The following is a 23,855-nucleotide window of genomic DNA, read 5'->3' as shown; positions in this document are numbered from 1 at the left end:
ACAATTAGTGTTATATACATATGGGGTGCTTTACATAAAGACAAAACCAGATGAACATAATCATTATTTACAGAAAACTATATACAATAAGGATCCCATCTGAAAAGTATCTGTATGAGATAGCGCTGTCAAAATAGATAACCTAAACAAGGTCCATTAGGGGTGCTGTCGCTAACATAAAGTTCTATTGTAGAGACTGGAAACAAGGTCCAGTCTGACCAGTGAAGCTGACAAAATAGGTACAAAATTAGGTACAAAATTAAGACATGGTTACCCATACCGGATCACTTCATAACAGCCAAACACTCCATTTCACAACTAAGATTCCAAGTTGTGGAACAGGTAGAAAGACCCAGGAGGGGCGGCAATCACGTCAAGCTACTTAAAGAGAGGGAGGCCTACTGGATACACACACTACAAACCCTCACACCAAAGGGCCTCAACAGGGAATTGGATCTCGTGACTTAGGACCCCTGGTTGAACTGCTGAGTCAGTCATATTTTGCTATAATATTATTTCCGTGCAAACATGTTGTCTATATGTATAATTGTACATGTGTTATAACTTAGTGGTGGATGTGATTATTATTTGTTTCTTCAGATCTAACCTTGTATTAATTCTTATAGATGCACTGAGCCAACTATCTATTTCTTACACCTGCCATGGGTAAGTTACAAAGTCTCCCGGTTTTATTATTTTTTATTTTTATTTTTTTCTTTTTATTTTTTCTTTATTTTTATTTTTCTTTATTTTTATTTTTACGTCTAGTTTCATTTCATTTCATTTCATTTTTTTTTTTTTTTTTTTTTTTCCAATTCGACATTTTTTTTCCAATTCGACATTTATTTCTGGCTCAAGTTGGCTCCCTGCAGTTTTACTAATTGTTCTACGCTTTCTCCCCATTATTCTTACTGATATGCTTCTTTTACAAAAGACACTCTTGCATCTTATACCCTTTCCACTCCTCTCTTTTCTCCCCCCATTCGCCACACCTCCTCCCAGATGACAGGCAGGGAGTGTTCCACACCTCCCATGAGATACCTAGCAACTGCACAGCACATTACAGAGACTCCAAGCCTCTCTCTCATTCCCCAGTGTGCTGGCACTATTCATTAAGGGCTCACATACAGCGTTTCACACCTCCCTTTGGGAGCTGCAGCCTCAGTTTGAATAGGTGCTATAAATAGAGGCACTATTTCCCATGCAGACACACACGCCCACAGAAGCAGGAAGACCTGACACCACAACAATAGGAGGTTGGTGACTCATCTGTTTTTTCTACCAGGACCCCACTACTTTTAATCTTGTATCTTCTCACAAGGAACCCTCTCTCCTCTTTATTTGCAGCCCTTAAAGGGACCACACTTCTTATTTTTCACACTATCTAGAAAACGCAGGTCAGTGCTTCTCCATATCATGTCCACCACTGGGTATAACGTTACTTAATTTTGTACCTAATTTTGTACCTATTTTGTCAGCTTCACTGGTCAGACTGGACCTTGTTTCCAGTCTCTACAATAGAACTTTATGTTAGCGACAGCACCCCTAATGGACCTTGTTTAGGTTATCTATTTTGACAGCGCTATCTCATACAGATACTTTTCAGATGGGATCCTTATTGTATATAGTTTTCTGTAAATAATGATTATGTTCATCTGGTTTTGTCTTTATGTAAAGCACCCCATATGTATATAACACTAATTGTTATTTGTGTTTGATTACAGTTTGAGAAAGACCCGAGGCAGGGTCGAAACGTTACTACTTTGTTTATACTCCCTGCTGTGTGTGTATATATGTGAAAATTTTGTCTCAACACATGTGAATAAATACATCACATTTTTGCAAAGATATACCATAAGAGTGCGGCTGATTTTTCTATATTGGACTTGTTGTTGGGTTTTTCCCAAGTACAGCCAGCACCAACCTAAGATAGCTGAGTGCGCTCCTTTTTTCTTAACTTATCTTATCCAGTCGGCCAATCACTGAATGATGAGGTGGACAAGACAATGTGTTCTGTCACCTACTCCTCCTTTGATGGCGCTCTGGATATGCTTAGAAAATTCGGCCCTAATGCCCTTATGTCCAAATCAGACATTAAATCTGCCTTCAGACTTCTCCCAGTTCATCCGGAGGGGTTTAATTCATTGGGTTTTCATTTTGATAACTGCTTCTTTTTTGACAAATGCCTTCCTATGGGTTTTCCCTGTCCTGTTTCTATTTTGAGAATTTTTCCCGCTTTTTGCATTGGGTTTTGGAATCTAGCGGTTGTGAGGCAGGTATTCTACACTATTTAGATGACTTCCTTTTTGTTGGCCCATCCCAATCTATGTCTTGTGAAAATACTCTTTCTAGGTTTCTTGAATTGTGCGCATTTTTTGGAGTCCCAATTGCCCACGAGAAAACAGTAGGCCCTTCTTGTCGCATTGAATTTTTGGGCATCATGATCGATTCGGTCAAAATGGAAACCGTCCTGCCCCAGGAAAAAATTGACAAGCTTTGTAGTTCTCTGGAAAACTTACTAGCAAAAGACAAAATCACTCTTAAGGAGCTTCAGTCCCTGCTGGGTCTACTGAACTTTTCCTTAAGGGTCATTCCTATTGGCAGGGTTTTTTCCAGGTCGCTTTACGAAGCCACTAAGGGGCATTTTTCCCCCAATTCTTATATCAGATTGTGTTCCGAGGTGAAAGAGGACGCCAGAATCTGGCTATCATTTTTAGCGGGTTTTAATGGCAGATCAATAATCCAATCTCCTTTTGTCTCTTCGGATTCTATTCCCCTCGTTTTTTCTGCAGACGCCACTCTAGGAGTAGCTTGTTTGTTCCAATCTCACTGGGTATCCCTGGATTGGCCTGTCAATTGGGTTGCTAGAAAATTAAACAAGAACCCTTTTATTACTGAGCTTTTGTCAATCCTTCTATGTATTTGCTTATGGGACCGTGAATTGCGAAATTCCAGGGTTCTACTACATTCCATGAATCAGGCAGTAATTTTTTCAATCAATACCCTATCATCCAAAAATGCGAATGCAGCAAAAATTTTTAGAAAATTGGTTTTGGAATGTTTAAACTGCAATATTTGGTTAAAGGCAGTCTCGGGAGGTGGTAAAGTTAGTTATTTAACTGATCTTATATTGCATCGTCAGTGGCTTGATTTTTATCTACAGGTCCCAATGGCAGACAAAGAGGCGTACGATTGCCCCCTTTCAATTCAGGACCTGATTCCGATATAATTCCTTATTTTATTCAGAATTCTTTATCAAACAGATCATGGGCTGATTACTCAGCTGCGTGGAAGAAATGGGTCGATTTTTCTGTGCTTTTCGGTTTTGACGCCTCTGTTCCTGACCCGACTTCGGCTTTGAAATTCGCAGAGTCTCTGGTCAAGCAGGGCTTATCTTACTCCGCAATAGCCAAAAGCTTTGCGGGAGTCTCTTTCTTTTTGAGATTGCATGGCGGTACTGCGTTAACGGAATTTTTCTTAGTTAAGCAATTTTTGAAGGGCCTAAAAAGGGAAAGTTTTTTTCCGGATTCAAGGTGCCCTATTTCTATTTCTTTGTTAATTGACATTTGTTCTGCCCTTGCGCACGTTTGTAAGAATTTTGAGGAAGCGCTTTTGTTTAATTCCATATTTTCTATCTCCTTTTTTGGGGCACTGAGGGTTAGTGAGGTAGTATCAGCCAGGAAATCTGTTTCATCCGGGCTCATGCTTTCGGACGTCAGAATTTTTGAATCGTTTCTTCTTTTGTTTATCAGGAAGTCTAAAACGGATCAGCTGGGGTGAGGATCTGAACTAAGATTGAATTCGTTCCCTGAATCTAAAATTTGTCCTGTGGCTAATCTGTCCAAATGGATTACGTTTAGGCCTCCGGCTGAAGGCTCCCTATTTATTCATAGAGATTCTTCCCCGGTTACGGTTTTTCAATTCAATTTTATTTTGAAGAAGTGTTTGTCATTTTTGGGTAAAGGTCATCTCAAAATTACTTCCCATTCTTTCAGAATAGGTGCGGCTACAGAAGCCTCAAGAGCTGGCCTATCTGACGATAGAATTAAAAGAATGGGAAGATGGGAGTCGAAAAGATTCAAAATTTATGTTCATCCTGATTTATATCCGGATTAATTTTCATTTCTCTTATACCCTGCAGTTATTTGGATCGTTGGGCATTCATTTGTCTTCTGGGCTCAGAAGAGGGCCGGCCTTCGATCATATTCTGAAAATCTGTTGTTCCATTCTTCTAAAGTTCAAGTCTTTTGGCACGGCATTCGCGGCCTGAAATGGCCTTCTTTGGTGTCCGAGGTAAAGAGTTGTTTGGAGAAGTTCCCTTATCCGGATTTATTTGTAGTGCATCTCGCTGGGCATGACTTAGGAAGAATCAACACTTTGAATTTACTGGCCATTATGCGGTCAGATCTTACTTATTTAAGACAGACCTTCCCTTTGTCTGGTGTCGTTTTTTCAGAAATCATTCCCAGGCGTGCTTGGCACTGTAATCAACTTTCATTTTTGGATAAGATCCGGAAGAGGGTTAATTTCTCCATGAAGAAGTTTTTACCTCTTATTTCTGGGTTTTCTTTTAGACATACAGACTTAGAAGGTTTTTTTACCAGGGATGTTCAGAAATGATTTGGTTCATTTGTCCGATATCGGACTTGATATACAGTTAGGGCCAGAAATATTTGGACAGTGACACAATTTTCGCGAGTTGGGCTCTGCATGCCACCACATTGGATTTGAAATGAAACCTCTACAACAGAATTCAAGTGCAGATTGTAACGTTTAATTTGAAGGGTTGAACAAAAATATCTGATAGAAAATGTAGGAATTGTACACATTTCTTTACAAACACTCCACATTTTAGGAGGTCAAAAGTAATTGGACAAATAAACATAACCCAAACAAAATATTTTTATTTTCAATATTTTGTTGCAAATCCTTTGGAGGCAATCACTGCCTTAAGACTGGAACCCATGGACATCACCAAACGCTGGGTTTCCTCCTTCTTAATGCTTTGCCAGGCCTTTACAGCCGCAGCCTTCAGGTCTTGCTTGTTTGTGGGTCTTTCCGTCTTAAGTCTGGATTTGAGCAAGTGAAATGCATGCTCAATTGGGTTTAGATCTGGAGATTGACTTGGCCATTGCAGAATGTTCCACTTTTTGGCACTCATGAACTCCTGGGTAGCTTTGGCTGTATGCTTGGGGTCCTTGTCCATCTGTACTATGAAGCGCCGTCCAATCAACTTTGCAGCATTTGGCTGAATCTGGGCTGAAAGTATATCCCGGTACACTTCAGAATTCATCAGGCTACTCTTGTCTGCTCTTATGTCATCAATAAACACAAGTGACCCAGTGCCATTGAAAGCCATGCATGCCCATGCCATCACGTTGCCTCCACCATGTTTTACAGAGGATGTGGTGTGCCTTGGATCATGTGCTGTTCCCTTTCTTCTCCAAACTTTTTTCTTCCCATCATTCTGGTACAGGTTGATCTTTGTCTCATCTGTCCATAGAATACTTTTCCAGAACTGAGCTGGCTTCTTGAGGTGTTTTTCTGCAAATTTAACTCTGGCCTGTCTATTTTTGGTATTGATGAATGGTTTGCATCTAGATGTGAACCCTTTCTATTTACTGTCATGGAGTTTTCTCTTTACTGTTGACTTAGAGACAGATAAACCTACTTCACTGAGAGTGTTCTGGACTTCAGTTGATGTTGTGAACGGGTTCTTCTTCACCAAATTAAGTATGCGGCGATCATCCACCACTGTTGTCATCCGTGGACGCCCAGGCCTTTGAGTTCCCAAGCTCACCAGTCAATTCCTTTTTTCTCAGAATGTACCCAACTGTTGATTTTGCTACTCCAAGCATGTCTGCTATCTCTCTGATGGATTTTTTCTTTTTTTTCAGCCTCAGGATGTTCTGCTTCACCTCAATTGAGAGTTCCTTTGACCGCATGTTGTCTGCTCACAGCAACAGCTTCCAAATGCAAAACCACACACCTGGAATCCACCCCTGACCTTTTAACTACTTCATTGATTACAGGTTAACGAGGGAGACGCCTTCAGAGTTAATTGCAGCCCTTAGAGTCCATTGTCCAATTACTTTTGGTCCCTTGAAAAAGAGGACGCTATGCATTACAGAGCTATGATTCCTAAACCCTTTCTCCGATTTGGATGTGGAAACTATCATATTGCAGCTGGGAGTGTGCACTTTCAGCCCATATTACATATATAATTTTATTTCTGAACATGTTTTTGTAAACAGCTAAAATAATAAAACTTGTGTCACTGTCCAAATATTTCTGGCCCTAACTGTATTTAATCTTAACATGGGCAATATAATCGGCTCTTTGAACCTTGGCCTTTTGGGTAAAAATCACTCAACTTTGGGTGGATTTGGTTTCTGGAAGTTTATGGACATTTGGACTTATGAACTTATGGATATTATTTATTGGTTATTTATTTAATTAATTGGATTTTGTAACCCAAAATAAAACCTCACGGCCATTTATTCCAACCATTAAAGGTGTCTTGTGATTATTATAATTATAGTTATAGGCCTTATGGGGACATGTAAGCCCCCCCGCTCAGACAGCAGAAATATAGCGGGGGTGCCATGTCCACATAGGCCTGGCACATTCATTTATGCCATGAATATTAGGGGTCAAGTTGAGGTCAGGGTATTTACTGTTACTGTATGTAAAAGCAGTCAGATCTGGTTCTGACTGGCTTTTTGCCCGCCTAAATTTTTGATGGATGATTGGTTGTCAATCAGTTGCTGGGCAGATTTTGTTATGATATATACCTGAGCGCCGGCGTTGGATACTCAGTTCGCCGGCGCTTGAAGAAAAGAAGAGCCCGCCCTCCCTCCCTTTTTATGTTATCATTCACCTGTCGTTTGGTTTTATTTGTGGGTAAAAATCCCTCAACTTTGGGTGGATTTGGTTTCTGGAAGTTTTTGGACTTATGAACTTATGGATATTATTTATTGGTTATTTATTTAATTAATTGGATTTTGTAACCCAAAATAAAACCTCACGGCCATTTATTCCAACCATTAAAGGTGTCTTGTGATTATTATAATTATAGTTATAGGCCTTATGGGGACGTGTGTGTGGTATCTGTAGTGTGTGATGTGTGTGCGGTATCTGTAGTGTAATACTTGTGTCTGCGGTTTCTGTAGTGTGTGTGTGTAATGTGTGTGTGGTATCTGTAGTGTGTGTGATGTGTGTGCGGTATCTGTAGTGTGTGTGATGTGTGTGCGGTATCTGTAGTGTGTGTGTTATGTGTGTGTGGTATCTGTAGTGTGTGATGTGTGTGCGGTATCTGTAGTGTAATACTTGCGTGTGCGGTATCTGTAGTGTGTGTGTGTAATGTGTGTGTGGTATCTGTAGTGTAATACTTGTGTGTGCGGTATCTGTAGTGTGTGTAATGTGTGTGTGGTATCTGTAGTGTGTGTGATGTGTTTGCGATATCTGTAGTATGTGTAATGTGTGTGCGGTATTTGTAGTGTGTGTGTGTGTGTAATGTGTGTGGTATCTGTAGTGTATGTGATGTGTGTGCGGTATCTGTAGTGTATGTGATGTGTGTGCGGTATCTGTAGTGTGTGTGTAATGTGTGTGGTATCTGTAGTGTGTGTGTTTAATGTGTGTGTGGTATCTGTAGTGTAATACTTGTGTGTGCGGTATCTGTAGTGTGTGTGTAATGTGTGTGCGGTATCTGTAGTGTGTGTGTTTAATGTGCGTGTGGTATCTGTAGTGTAATACTTGTGTGTGCGGTATCTGTAGTGTGTGTGCGGTATCTGTAGTGTGTGTGTGTGCGGTATCTGTAGTGTAATCCTTGTGTGTGCGGTATCTGTAGTGTGTGTGTAATGTGTGTGCGGTATCTGTAGTGTGTGTGTTTAATGTGTGTGTGATACCTGTAGTGTAATACTTGTGTGTGCGGTATCTGTAGTGTGTGTGCAATGTGTGTGCGGTATCTGTAGTGTGAGTGTGTGCGGTATCTGTATTGTAATCCTTGTGTGTGGTATCTGTAGTGTGTGTGTAATGTGTGTGTGTGTGTGTAATGTGTGTGCGGTATCTGTAGTGTGTGTGCGGTATCTGTAGTGTAATACTTGTGTGTGCGGTATCTGTTGTGTGTGTGTGTGTGTGTGGTATCTGTAGCGTAATACTTGTGTGTGCAGTATCTGTAGTGTGTAATGTGTGTGCGGTATCTGTTGTGTATGTGTGTAATGTGTGTGCGGTATCTGTAGTGTGTGTGTGTAATGTGTGTGTGGTATCTGTAGTGTGTGTGTGTAATGTGTGTGCGGTATCTGTAGGGTGTGTGTGTGTGCGGTATCTGTAGTGTAATACTTGTGTGTGCGGTATCTGTAGTGTGTGTGTAATGTGTGTGCGGTATCTGTAGGGTCTGTGTGTGTGTGTAATGTGTGTGCGGTATCTGTAGTGTGTGTGTGTGTAATGTGTGTGCGGTATCTGTAGTGTGTGTGTGTGTGTTATCTGTAGTCTGAGTGTAATCCATCTGTGTATGGTGTGTGCAATACTTGTGTGTGTGATATCTGTAGTGTGTGTGTAATACTTGTGAATGGGGTATTTGTAATGTGTGGGTAATGTGTATGCGGTTTAAGATATGTGTGTGTGCTATCTGTAGTGTTTGCGTGTGTCTAATACTTGTGTGTGGAATCCTTGTGTGTGGAATACTTGTGTGTGTGTAATAATGAGTAATGTGTGCGTAATGAGCCTGTGTTGTCCACCATGTTTCCTATGTACATGTATGATGTGTGTGTCTGCGTGACTATATCAGGTGTATGTAACGAGCCTGTGTTGTCCACCATGTGTGCTGTGTACATGCATGATGTGTGTGACTATATTATGTGTACATAATGAGTCTGTGTTGTCCAGCATGTGTGCTGTGTACATGTATGTGTGTATCTGTGTGACTATTTGATGTGTATGTAATGAGCTTGTGTTGTCCAGCATGCGTGCGGTGTACATGTATGATGTGTGTGACTATATGAAGTGTATGTAATTCATTGTATGTGGGCTGGTGAATTTTTTTTGTGCCAGGGCTGCTTTTTGGTCCCAGTCCGGCCCTGGTCAAAGCTCTCAATCACAGTGGAAAATACTTTAACCTCTTTCTGACCTTAGACGTACTATCCCGTCGAGGTGGGGTGGGCCCCTATGACCACCGACGGGATAGTACGTCATTAGCGATCGGCTCCTAAATAATGAAAAAAAATATATATATTATTCCCATAAATACATTTCTTCATCTAAATAAAAAAAAAACAATAAAAGTACACATATTTAGTATCGCCGCGTCCGTAACGACCCAACCCATAAAACTGGCCCACTAGTTAACCCCTTCAGTAAACACCGTAAGAAAAAAAAAAAAACTAGGCAAAAAACAACACTTTATTATCATACCGCCGAACAAAAAGTGGAATAACACGCGATCAAAAAGACAGATATAAATAACCATGGTACCGCTGAAAACGTCATCTTGTCTCGCAAAAAACGAGCCGCCATACAGCATCATCAGCAAAAAAATAAAAAAGTTATAGTCCTGAGAATAAAACGATGCAAAAATAATTATTTTTTCTGTAAAATAGCGCCAAAACATAAAAAAAATGATATAAATGAGGTGTCGCTGTAATCGTACTGACCCGAAGAATAAAACTGCTTTATCAATTTTACCAAACGCGGAACGGTATAAACGCCTCCCCCAAAAGAAATTCATGAATAGCTCGTTTTTGGTCATTCTTCCTCACAAAAATCGGAATAAAAAGCGATCAAAAAATGTCACGTGCCAGAACATGTTACCAATAAAAACGTCAACTCGTCCCGCAAAAAACAAGACCTCACATGACTCTGTGGACCAAAATATGGAAAAATTATTGCTCTCAAAATGTGGTAACGCAAAAAATATTTTTTGCAATAAAAAGCGTCTTTCAGTGTGTGACGGCTGCCAATTAGAGTTGAGCGACCTTGACCTTTTTAGAGTCGAGCCGGGTTTTGCGAAACCCGACTATGTCCAAAGTCGGGTCGAGTGAAATCGGCCGATTATGACGTAAAGTCGGGATCGACCGAAACACGAAACCCAATGCAAGTCAATGGGGCAGCATAGTCGGCAGTGAGTGGGGGCCAGGAAAACACCTAGAGTGCCCATTTTAATGTCAAAACCATCCATTCTTCTTAATGAAGCTTGTCAAGCGTAATTTACCTTATAATAATTGGAAGGCATTTGAAATTGGGGGTCATTTGGCTAAAGTTGTGGGGGGTAGGGCTGGTTCAAGTAATTAGTGGGCCCAGGAAATCTGGACCACGTCACGGCAGTGGAGCAGGGAGAGGTAAGTATTTCAACTTTGCAAGTGCTGTGAACCTGAGCAAGCAGGGGGGGCCCACTCGTTGGCATTGGCACTGGCACAGGGCCCCTCAAAGTACAGCGGTGTGTTTGCACGGCGGGGGCGCCTCCCACCGGCAGCAACACTTTTGCGTACTATGAGAGGCCCTGTGCCAGTGACGTCGCCAACTAGTATTCCTCCCCCCACCTGATGAAGGAACCTGCACTTTCATCTGCACCTTCCTCTTTGTCCCCGTGTAAGGTGGTATGGTATGCGGGAAGAGCAACCTGACTTTCAGCAGGGTCACAATGTTGTTGTGTAGCATGCACGGGGAATGTTGCGTTATGGGTCAATGTACCAGCAGACTCATCTATCACTGGCTGGGCAATGGGCACGATGAAGTGGAAACACAGATATAGGCCCAAAGAAGAAAGTGGGCTAAATGCAGTTCAAAATTGGTAACACAGGAATAACCAGGGGGCATTGCAGTGGAGGACAACTGGAATGAGAGGCTGACACAGAGAGTAGGGCCAAATCAGTAAGTAGTCGAAATGCAGTTCAAAATTGGCAACCGTAGTAAACAGGCGGCACAGCTTTGTTCAGTGGAGGAGAACAGCAAGGAGTGGCAGACACCGATAGTAGGCCCCAACCCAACTAGTAGGCCAAATGCAGTCTAACATTAACAACTACTTAACGAGAGGCTGAAAATGGTATTTCAGGACAGGAAACCAGGAGAACAGCAAGGAGTGGCAGACACCGATAGTAGGCCCCAAACCAACTAGTACGCCAAATGCAGTTGTTCCATTTAACCACAATTTAATGAGAGCCTGAAGATAGAAGCTCAGGAAAGGCAACCTGGGGAACACCTTGGAGTGTAACACACCATCTCTCTCCACCCCATACCCATTTTGTAGGCCTAATGCTGTGTACTTTTCTACAACTACTAAACGAGAGTCGGAAGACCGAAGCAATGGCAAGGAAACCTGGGGAACACCTTGGAGTGTAACACACCATCTCTCTCCACCCGATACCCATTTTGTAGGCCTAATGCAGCGTAGTTTCCAACAGCTACTAAACGAGAGCCGGAAGATCGAAGCTCAGGAAAGGCAACCTGGGGAACACCTTGGAGTGTAACACAACCTCTCTCTACACCACGGAAGGGCTGATTCTTAGGAAGGAAGGCTGTTGTAAATAAGCATTGCGCGTCCGAGGGTGATTATATTCTTATTCGGTATCTACTCACCCTCGGACGCGCCATGCTTCTTGATTTGTAATTAATGTTTATTTGCAATGTGCTTTTGACTTACTCAATTATTTTTTTAATTATTGATTTTATTAAATTAATAGTTTAACATCTTATTGGAAATAATTTAAAGGAGACGCGACAGGACAACACTCGGTGGATGCCATATCTGTGTTAACAACTCCAAAAAACTTTCAGTTAACTTCTTGCAGGAGAAAGAAATTGTAGCTGTTGGACCTTTGTAGTACAGTTCCAGATATTTGTTGTGTGTTTGTTTTGATTGTTAAAATGTCTGCATTTGAGATCTCAACACGATCTTATTTTTTATAATCAAATTAATTTTTTTTATATTTAATGATGTTGGTTCAAGGGGTACACGGGCAGCAATAGACAGGTCAGTGGAGGCCTAGTGGAAGGAGTGACGGCAGACAGGCATCAAAGGCCTAACATTGGGCTGGCTGTAGGCAAGTTAAAATTGGTTCCAGGGGAACACGGCCATCAGTGGCCTGGTCAGTGTAGTTGTAGTTGAAAGAACGGGACGCAGACAGGCTTCGAAGGCCTAACATAATAACATAGGGCTGGCTGTAGGCAAGTTAAAATTGGTTCCAAGGGAACACGGCCATCAGTGGCCTGGTCAGTGTAGTTGTAGTTGAAAGAACGGGACGCAGACAGGCTTCGAAGGCCTAACATAACAAACTTGGGCTGGCTGTAGGCACTTTTAAATTTGTTCCAGGGGTACATGGGCAGCAGTGTATGGTCAGTGGAAGTCTAGTGGAAGGAGTGACCGCAGACAGGCTTCCAAGGCCTAACATAACAAACTTGGGCTGGCTGTAGGCACTTTTAAATTGGTTCCAGGGGTACACGGGCAGCAGTGGTCTGGTCAGTGGAAGTCTAGTGGAAGGAGTGACCGCAGACAGGCTTCCAAGGCCTAACCTAACAAACTTGGGCTGGCTGTAGGCACTTTTAAATTGGTTCCAGGGGTACACGGGCAGCAGTGGTCTGGTCTGTGGAAGTCTAGTGGAAGGAGTGACCGCAGACAGGCTTCCAAGGCCTAACATAACAAACTTGGGCTGGCTGTAGGCACTTTTAAATTGGTTCCAGGGGTACACGGGCAGCAGTGGTCTGGTCAGTGGAAGTCTAGTGGAAGGAGTGACCGCAGACAGGCTTCCAAGGCCTAACATAACAAACTTGGGCTGGCTGTAGGCACTTTTAAATTGGTTCCAGGGGTACACGGGCAGCAGTGGTCTGGTCAGTGGAAGTCTAGTGGAAGGAGTGACCGCAGACAGGCTTCCAAGGCCTAACATAACAAACTTGGGCTGGCTGTAGGCACTTTTAAATTGGTTCCAGGGGTACACGGGCAGCAGTGGTCTGGTCTGTGGAAGTCTAGTGGAAGGAGTGACCGCAGACAGGCTTCGAAGGCCTAACATAATAACATAGGGCTGGCTGTAGGCAAGTTAAAATTGGTTCCAAGGGAACACGGCCATCAGTGGCCTGGTCAGTGTAGTTGTAGTTGAAAGAACGGGACGCAGACAGGCTTCCAAGGCCTAACATAACAAACTTGGGCTGGCTGTAGGCACTTTTAAATTTGTTCCAGGGGTACATGGGCAGCAGTGTATGGTCAGTGGAAGTCTAGTGGAAGGAGTGACCGCAGACAGGCTTCCAAGGCCTAACATAACAAACTTGGGCTGGCTGTAGGCACTTTTAAATTGGTTCCAGGGGTACACGGGCAGCAGTGGTCTGGTCAGTGGAAGTCTAGTGGAAGGAGTGACCGCAGACAGGCTTCCAAGGCCTAACATAACAAACTTGGGCTGGCTGTAGGCACTTTTAAATTGGTTCCAGGGGTACACGGTCAGCAGTGGTCTGGTCTGTGGAAGTCTAGTGGAAGGAGTGACCGCAGACAGGCTTCGAAGGCCTAACATAACAAACTTGGGCTGGCTGTAGGCACTTTTAAATTGGTTCCAGGGGTACACGGGCAGCAGTGGTCTGGTCAGTGGAAGTCTAGTGGAAGGAGTGACCGCAGACAGGCTTCCGAGGCCTAACATAACAAACTTGGGCTGGCTGTAGGCACTTTTAAATTGGTTCCAGGGGTACACGGGCAGCAGTGGTCTGGTCAGTGGAAGTCTAGTGGAAGGAGTGACCGCAGACAGGCTTCCAAGGCCTAACATAACAAACTTGGGCTGGCTGTAGGCACTTTTAAATTGGTTCCAGGGGTACACGGGCAGCAGTGGTCTGGTCTGTGGAAGTCTAGTGGAAGGAGTGACCGCAGACAGGCTTCGAAGGCCTAACATAACAAACTTGGGCTGGCTGTAGGCACTTTTACATTGGTTCCAGGGGTACACGGGCAGCAGTGGTCTGGTCAGTGGAAGTCTAGTGGAAGGAGTGACCGCAGACAGGCTTCCAAGGCCTAACATAACAAACTTGGGCTGGCTGTAGGCACTTTTAAATTGGTTCCAGGGGTACACGGGCAGCAGTGGTCTGGTCTGTGGAAGTCTAGTGGAAGGAGTGACCGCAGACAGGCTTCGAAGGCCTAACATAATAACATAGGGCTGGCTGTAGGCAAGTTAAAATTGGTTCCAAGGGAACACGGCCATCAGTGGCCTGGTCAGTGTAGTTGTAGTTGAAAGAACGGGACGCAGACAGGCTTCGAAGGCCTAACATAACAAACTTGGGCTGGCTGTAGGCACTTTTAAATTTGTTCCAGGGGTACATGGGCAGCAGTGTATGGTCAGTGGAAGTCTAGTGGAAGGAGTGACCGCAGACAGGCTTCCAAGGCCTAACATAACAAACTTGGGCTGGCTGTAGGCACTTTTAAATTGGTTCCAGGGGTACACGGGCAGCAGTGGTCTGGTCAGTGGAAGTCTAGTGGAAGGAGTGACCGCAGACAGGCTTCCAAGGCCTAACCTAACAAACTTGGGCTGGCTGTAGGCACTTTTAAATTGGTTCCAGGGGTACACGGGCAGCAGTGGTCTGGTCTGTGGAAGTCTAGTGGAAGGAGTGACCGCAGACAGGCTTCCAAGGCCTAACATAACAAACTTGGGCTGGCTGTAGGCACTTTTAAATTGGTTCCAGGGGTACACGGGCAGCAGTGGTCTGGTCAGTGGAAGTCTAGTGGAAGGAGTGACCGCAGACAGGCTTCCAAGGCCTAACATAACAAAATTGGGCTGGCTGTAGGCACTTTAAATTGGTTCCAGGGGTACATGGGCAGCAGTGTATGGTCAGTGGAAGTCTAGTGGAAGGAGTGACGGCAGACAGTCTTCGAAGGCCTAACATAACAAAATTGGGCTGACTGTAGGCACTTTTAAATTGGTTCCAGGGTAACACGGCCAGCAGTGGCCTGGTCAGTGTAGTAGTTGTAGAAAGAAGGGACCGCAGACAGGCTTCGAAGGCCTAACATAACAAAAATGTCAAAACAATGGTATTGTCAGTGCCAGGCATTGAAGGATGTCAGCGCCTAGACTACACATTGGTGAAGCTGCGAGAGATAATTTTGCTAGTGGTAGAGCACTGTTTGAGCTGGGGGGGGGAACTGTCTTGTGGCCGGCGGTACAGGCACAGGGCCCCTCATATTACAACGGTGTGTCTGACGTTGGGTGCGCACCACCACCGCCAGAGACACTTTATTGTACTATGAGGGACCCAGTGGCAGTGCCGTCGACCAAAAGCGGCCACACCCACCTCTTCAGACAAACAGCACTCTCAAGGGTCCAAGCGCAAAGTGGCGATAGCACGGCCCCGTGTGGGGAGTTTGGCCATTTCGTGAGGTGGAAACATGTCGTATGCTGGACAATCAGGTGAAGAAAATTACGAGATTGGAAAAGTCATTCAGAATAGTCCACAGGCAAGACCTTTTTATAGGAAAGCTAGGTGTCAGCCGGGCAGGGTGGGGCAAAAGATTTTGAAATCCAGTTGTGGTTCATTTTAATGAAGGTTAGATCATCTACATTTTGGGTAGCCAGACGAGTCCTTTTTTCTGTTAGTATTGAACCTGCAGCACTGAATACTCTTTCTGATAGGACACTAGCTGCCGGGCAAGCAAGCTCCTGCAATGCATATTCTGCCAATTCTGGCCAGGTGTCTAATTTGGATGCCCAGTAATCAAATGGGAATGACGGTTGAGGGAGAACGTCGATAAGGGATGAAAAATAGTTTGTAACCATACTGGACAAATGTTGTCTCCTGTCACTTTGAATTGATGCTGCAGTACCTGTCCTGTCTGCGGTCATAGAAAAATCACTCCACAACCTGGTCAGAAAACCCCTCTGGCCAACGCCACTTCTGATTTCTGCCCCTCTAACACCTCTGGTCTGCTGGCCCCTGGAGCTCGTGTGAGAACGATCACGGGCGCTGTGTGCAGGGAATGCCAGAAGCAAACGGTCAACAAGAGTTGATTGTTTTGTTGCTAATATTAGTTCCAAGTTCTCATGTGGCATAATATTTTGCAATTTGCCTTTATAGCGAGGATCAAGGAGGCAGGCCAACCAGTAATCGTCATCGTTCATCATTTTTGTAATGCGTGTGTCCCTTTTGAGGATACGCAAGGCATAATCCGCCATGTGGGCCAAAGTTCCCGTTGTCAAATCTGCGGTTGTGCTTGGTTGAGGGGCAGTTGCAGGCAAATCTACGTCACTTGTGTCCCTCAAAAAACCAGAACCCGGCCTTGCCACGCCACCAATTTCCCGTGCCCCCGGGAAAGCTTCCTCATTAAAAATATACTCATCCCCATCATCCTCCTCATCCTCCACCTCCTCTTCGCCCGGTACCTCGTCATGTACACTGCCCTGACCAGACAATCGCTGACTGTCATCAAGGCTTTCCTCTTCCTCTGGTGCAGACGCCTGATCCTTTATGTGCGTCAAACTTTGCATCAGCAGACGCATTAGGGGGATGCTCATGCTTATTATGGCGTTGTCTGCACTAACCAGCCGTGTGCATTCCTCAAAACACTGAAGGACTTGACACATGTCTTGAATCTTCGACCACTGCACACCTGACAACTCCATGTCTGCCATCCTACTGCCTGCCCGTGTATGTGTATCCTCCCACAAAAACATAACAGCCCGCCTCTGTTCGCACAGTCTCTGAAGCATGTGCAGTGTTGAGTTCCACCTTGTTGCAACGTCTATGATTAGGCGATGCTGGGGAAGGTTCAAAGAACGCTGATAGGTCTGCATACGGCTGGAGTGTACAGGCGAACGGCGGATATGTGCGCAAAGTCCACGCACTTTGAGGAGCAGGTCGGATAACCCCGGATAACTTTTCAGGAAGCACTGCACCACCAGGTTTAAGGTGTGAGCCAGGCAAGGAATGTGTTTCAGTTGGGAAAGGGAGATGGCAGCCATGAAATTCCTTCCGTTATCACTCACTACCTTGCCTGCCTCAAGATCTACAGTGCCCAGCCACGACTGCGTTTCTTGCTGCAAGAACTCGGACAGAACTTCCGCGGTGTGTCTATTGTCGCCCAAACACTTCATAGCCAATACAGCCTGCTGACGTATGCCAGTAGCTGCCCCATAATGGGAGACCTGGTGTGCAACAGTGGCAGGTGCGGATGGAGTGTTTGTGCGACTGCGGTCTGTGGACGAGCTCTTGCTTCTGCAGGAGGACGAGGAGGAGGAGGAGGAGGAGGGGGTGCGAACGGCTACAGACAACTGTTTACTAGACCGTGGGCTAGGCAGAACTGTCCCAAACTTGCTGTCCCCTGTGGACCCTGAATCCACCACATTTACCCAGTGTGCCGTGATGGACACGTAACGTCCCTGGCCATGCCTACTGGTCCATGCATCTGTTGTCAGGTGCACCTTTGTGCTCACAGATTGCCTGAGTGCATGGACGATGCGCTCTTTAACATGCTGGTGGAGGGCTGGGATGGCTTTTCTGGAAAAAAAGTGTCGACTGGGTAGCTCGTAGCGTGGTACAGCGTAGTCCATCAGGTCTTTGAAAGCTTCGCTTTCAACTAACCGGTAGGGCATCATCTCTAACGAGATTAGTCTAGCTATGTGGGCGTTCAAACCCTGTGTACGCGGATGCGAGGCTAAGTATTTCCTTTTTCTAACCATAGTCTCATGTAGGGTGAGCTGGACTGGAGAGCTGGAGATCGTGGAACTAGCGGGGGTGCCGGTGGACATGGCAGACTGAGAGACGGTGGGAGATGGTATTGTTGCCGCCGGTGCCCTAGATGCAGTGTTTCCTACTACGAAACTGGTGATTCCCTGACCCTGACTGCTTTGGCCTGGCAAAGATACCTGCACAGATACAGCAGGTGGTGCGCTAAATGGTGGTCCTACACTGCCGGAAGGGATGTTGCGTTGATGACTAGCTTCATTGGCCGAGGGTGCAACAACCTTAAGGGACGTTTGGTAGTTAGTCCAAGCTTTCAAATGCATGGTGGTTAAATGTCTATGCATGCAACTAGTATTGAGACTTTTCAGATTCTGACCTCTGCTTAAGGAAGTAGAACATTTTTGACAGATGACTTTGCGCTGATCAATTGGATGTTGTTTAAAAAAATGCCAGACTGCACTCTTTCTAGCATCGGATACCTTTTCAGGCATTGCAGACTGAGCTTTAACCGGATGGCCACGCTGTCCTCCACCAGGTTTTGGCTTTGCCACGCGTTTTGGGCAAGATACGGGCCCGGCAGATGGAACCTGTGGCGATGTTGATGCCTGCTGCGGCCCCTCCTCCTCCTCTGCTTCAGAACTGCTGCCGCCTGCACCCTGTTCCCCCAATGGCTGCCAATCGGGGTCAAGAACTGGGTCATCTAATAACTCTTCTTGTACCTCCTGCGCAACTTCGTCTGTGTCACCGTGTTGTTCGGTGGTATAGCGTTCGTGATGGGGCAACATAGTCTCATCAGGGTCTGATTCTTGATCAGCACCCTGCGAGGGCAATGTTGTGGTCTGAGTCAAAGGACCAGCATAGTAGTCTGGCTGTGGCTGTGCGTCAGTGCACTCCATGTCAGATTCAATTTGTAATGGGCATGGACTGTTAACTGCTTCACTTTCTAAGCCAGGGACGGTATGTGTAAAGAGCTCCATGGAGTAACCCGTTGTGTCGCCTGCTGCATTCTTCTCTGTTGTTGTTTTTGCTGAAGAGGACAAGGAAGTGACTTGTCCCTGACCGTGAACATCCACTAACGACGCGCTGCTTTTACTTTTACCAGTTTCACGAGAGGAGGCAAAAGAGCTAGAGGCTGAGTCAGCAAGATAAGCCAAAACTTGCTCTTGCTGCTCCGGCTTTAAAAGCGGTTTTCCTAATCCCAGAAAAGGGAGCGTTCGAGGCCTTGTGTAGCCGGACGACGAACCTGGCTCCACAGCTCCAGACTTAGGTGCAATATATTTTTCCCCACGACCACCTGATGCTCCACCACTACCACTACCCTCATTACCAGCTGACAATGAACGCCCCCGGCCACGACCTCTTCCACTAGACTTCCTCATTGTTTTAAAAACGTAACCAAACTAACGTTATTTGTTGCAGTCACACAACTTACACGGGGAGCTATAACTTCAGTATGATTTAGCTACCCCTTTACAGGTTGGTGAGACCACAGCGAAAATCAGGCCCAATGTTACACACTCTTTTTTTGGTGGCTGCAAATTAGAGAGATGCCCCACACGCAGGACTGTCACTGAAGCACAAATGTTAATATTAATGTCACACTATTATTTTTTTTTTATTTTTATTTTTTTCAGGAACACTTTAGAAACCCCCCCAAAAAAAAAAAATAGATTTTTGCAGGGAGAATTTAGAAAACAAATGTAACAAACTATATGCTTTCTATGGGCCACTGAGTGAGAGATGACGCACACAGGAATCAGGAGTGGCACACAAGCCCAGAGGCCAATATTTTTCTACCAATGATTGATGGAGTTATTTTCTCTGGTAGATTTTGGAACCCAAATCAAGGAAAAAAAATATAGGCTTTCTATGGACCACAATTGGAGAGAGAGAGAGAGAGAGAGAGAGAGATGGCACACCCAGGAGTCAAGACTGGCACACAAGCAGAAAGGCCAATATTAATCTCCCATTTTTTGGGGGGGTTTTTTTTTTTTTTTTTTTTTTTTTTTTTTCAGGGAGACTTTAGAAAAAAAAATAATAAAAAAAATATGATTTTATCAGGAAGAATTTAGAAACCAAATAAAATAAAATTATTTTTTCAGGGAGAATTTATAAAACAAATAAAAACAAAAATAGGCGTTCTATGGCCCACTGACTGAGAGATGACGCACACAGGAGTCAGGAGTGGCACACAAGCCCAGAGGCCAATATTTTTCTACCAATGATTGATGTAGTTATTTTCTCTGGTAGATTTTGGAACCCAAATCAAGGAAAAAAAATATAGGCTTTCTATGGACCACAATTGGAGAGAGAGAGAGAGAGAGAGAGAGAGGGCACACCCAGGAGTCAAGACTGGCACACAAGCAGAAAGGCCAATATTAATCTCCCACTGTTTTTTTTGTTTGTTTTTTTTTTTTTTTTTTCAGGGAGACTTTAGAAAAAAAAATAATAAAAAAAATATGATTTTATCAGGAAGAATTTAGAAACCAAATAAAATAAAATGATTTTTTCAGGGAGAATTTATAAAAAAAATAAAAACAAAAATAGGCGTTCTATGGCCCACTGACTGAGAGATGACGCACACAGGAGTCAGGAGTGGCACACAAGCCCAGAGGCCAATATTTTTCTACCAATGATTGATGTAGTTATTTTCTCTGGTAGATTTTGGAACCCAAATCAAGGAAAAAAAATATAGGCTTTCTATGGACCACAATTGGAGAGAGAGAGAGAGAGAGAGAGAGAGATGGCACACCCAGGAGTCAAGACTGGCACACAAGCAGAAAGGCCAATATTAATCTCCCACTGTTTTTTTTGGTTGTTTTTTTTTTTTTTTTTTCAGGGAGACTTTAGAAAAAAAAATAATAAAAAAAATATGATTTTATCAGGAAGAATTTAGAAACCAAATAAAATAAAATGATTTTTTCAGGGAGAATTTATAAAACAAATAAAAACAAAAATAGGCGTTCTATGGCCCACTGACTGAGAGATGACGCACACAGGAGTCAGGAGTGGCACACAAGCCCAGAGGCCAATATTTTTCTACCAATGATTGATGTAGTTATTTTCTCTGGTAGATTTTGGAACCCAAATCAAGGAAAAAAAATATAGGCTTTCTATGGACCACAATTGGAGAGAGAGAGAGAGAGAGAGAGAGAGAGAGATGGCACACCCAGGAGTCAAGACTGGCACACAAGCAGAAAGGCCAATATTAATCTCCCACTGTTTTTTTTGGTTGTTTTTTTTTTTTTTTTTCAGGGAGACTTTAGAAAAAAAAATAATAAAAAAAATATGATTTTATCAGGAAGAATTTAGAAACCAAATAAAATAAAATGATTTTTTCAGGGAGAATTTATAAAACAAATAAAACCAAAAATAGGCGTTCTATGGCCCACTGACTGAGAGATGACGCACCCAGGAGTCAAGACTGGCACACAAGCAGAAAGGCCAATATTAATCTCCCACTGTTTTTTTTTTTTTTTTTTTTCAGGGAGACTTTAGAAAAAAAAATAATAAAAAAAATATGATTTTATCAGGAAGAATTTAGAAACCAAATAAAATAAAATGATTTTTTCAGGGAGAATTTAGAAAACAAATAAAACCAAAAATAGGCGTTCTATGGCCCACTGACTGAGAGAGAGAGAGAGATGGAACGCTTAGTACTGGCACACAAGCCCAAAGGGCAATATTAATCTCCCTTTTTTTTTCCAGGGAGAATTTCTAAAACCCAAAAAAAAAAAAAAATAGGCTTTCTATGGCCCACTATTTGTGAGAGAGATGGGACGCTCAGGACTGGCACAGATGGCACGCTCAGGACTGGCACAGAAGCCCAGAGGCCAATATTAATCTCCCTTTTTTTCTGGGAGAATTTATAAAACCAAAAAAATATTTAAATAGGCTTTCTATGGCCCACTATTTGTGAGAGAGATGGCACGCTCAGGACTGGCACAGATGGCACGCTCACAACTGGCACACAAGCCCAGAGGCCAATATTAATCTCCCTTTTTTCAGGGAAAATTTATAAAACCAAAAAAAAAATTAAATAGGCTTTCTATGGCCCACTATTTGTGAGAGAGATGGCACGCTCAGGACTGGCACAGATGGCACGCTCACAACTGGCACACAAGCCCAGAGGCCAATATTAATCTCCCTTTTTTCAGGGAAAATTTATAAAACAAAAAAAAAAATTAAATAGGCTTTCTATGGCCCACTATTTGTGAGAGAGATGGCACGCTCAGGACTGGCACAGATGGCACGCTCACAACTGGCACACAAGCCCAGAGGCCAATATTAATCTCCCTTTTTTTCAGGGAGAATTTATAAAACCAAAAAAAAAATTAAATAGGCTTTCTATGGCCCACTATTTGTGAGAGAGATGGCACGCTCAGGGCTGGCACAGATGGCACGCTCAGGACTGGCACACAAGCCCAGAGGCCAATATTAATCTCCCTTTTTTTCAGGGAGAATTTATAAAACCCAAAAAAAAATAAAATAGGCTTTCTATGGCCCACTATTTGTGAGAGAGATGGCACACTCAGGACTGGCACACAAGCCCAAAGGCCAATATTAATCTCCCACTGTATTTTTATCAGGGAGAATTTATACACCCCACAAAAAAAAATACAGAAAAATGAAAAGGCTTTCTATGGCCCACTATGTGAGAGAGATGGCACACACAGGGATGGCACTCTAGCAGAAATGCCAAATTGCCAATCTTAATCTCCCACCAAAAAAAAAAAAAAAAAAAAAACAGGGAATGTCCTACAATTACTATCTCCCTGCCTGCAGTAATCTCAGCCAGGTATGGCAGGCAGCTACTATCTCCCTGCCTGCAGTAATCTCAGCCAGGTATGGCAGGCAGCAATAAGGAGTGGACTGATGCACAAATGAAATAAAAAGTGTGGACAAACAAAAAAGATAGCTGTGCAGAAAGGAAGGAACAAGAGGATTTGTGCTTTGAAAAAAGCAGTTGGTTTGCACAGCGGCGTACACACAGCAATGCAGCTATCAGGGAGCCTTCTAGGGCAGCCCAATGAGCTACAGCGCTGAGGGGAAAAAAAAAAAAAAACAAAACTTCCACTGTCCCTGCACACCGAGGGTGGTGTTGGACAGTGCAAATCGCTGCAGCACAAGCGGTTTTGTGGTTAATGGACCCTGCCTAACGCTATCCCTGCTTCTGACAAAGCGGCAGCAACCTCTCCCTAAGCTCAGATCAGCAGCAGTAAGATGGCGGTCGGCGGGAACGCCTCTTTATAGCCCCTGTGACGTCGCAGACAGCAAGCCAATCACTGCAATGCCCTTCTCTAAGATGGTGGGGACCAGGACCTATGTCATCACGCTGCCCACACTCTGCGTTTACCTTCATTGGCTGAGAAATGGCGCTTTTCGCGTCATTGAAACGCGACTTTGGCGCGAAAGTCGCGTACCGCATGGCCGACCCCGCACAGGGGTCGGATCGGGTTTCATGAAACCCCGACTTAGCCAAAAGTCGGCGACTTTTGAAAATGTTCGACCCGTTTCGCTCAACCCTACTGCCAATCATAAAAATCCGCTAAGAAACTCGCTATAAAAGTAAATCAAACCCCCCTTCATCCCCCCCTTAGTTAGGGAAAAATTAAAAAAATGTATTTATTTCCATTTTCCCATTAGGGTTAGGGCTAGGGTTAGGGTTAGGGCTAGGGCTCGGGTTAGGGTTAGGGTTAGGGCTAGGGTTAGGGCTAGGGTTAGGGCTAGGGTTAGGGTTAGGGCTAGGGTTAGGGCTAGGGTTAGGGCTAGGGCTAGGGTTAGGGTTAGGGCTAGGGCTAGGGTTAGGGCTAGGGCTAGGGTTAGGGTTAGGGTTAGGGTTAGGGCTAGGGTTAGGGCTAGGGTTAGGGTTAGGGTTGGGGCTACAGTTAGGGTTGGGGCTAAAGTTAGAGTTAGGGTTTAGATTACATTTACAGTTGGGAATAGGGTTGGGATTAGGGTTAGGGGTGTGTCTGGGTTAGAGGTGTAGTTAGGGTTACCGTTGGGATTAGGGTTAGGGGTGTGTTTGGATTAGGGTTTCAGTTATAATTGGGGGGTTTCCACTGTTTAGGCACATTAGGGGCTCTCCAAACACGACATGGCGTCCGATCTCAATTCCAGCCAATTCTGCGTTGAAAAAGTAAAACAGTGCTCCTTCCCTTCCGAGCTCTCCCGTGTGCCCAAACAGGGGTTTACCCCAACATATGGGGTATCAGCGTACTCAG

This window comes from Ranitomeya imitator, chromosome 2 (genome assembly GCF_032444005.1).
Source record: "Ranitomeya imitator isolate aRanImi1 chromosome 2, aRanImi1.pri, whole genome shotgun sequence".
Classification (NCBI taxonomy): domain Eukaryota; kingdom Metazoa; phylum Chordata; class Amphibia; order Anura; family Dendrobatidae; genus Ranitomeya; species Ranitomeya imitator.
The sequence above is the reverse complement of the archived record's forward strand: the minus strand, read 5'-3'. Positions refer to the sequence as shown.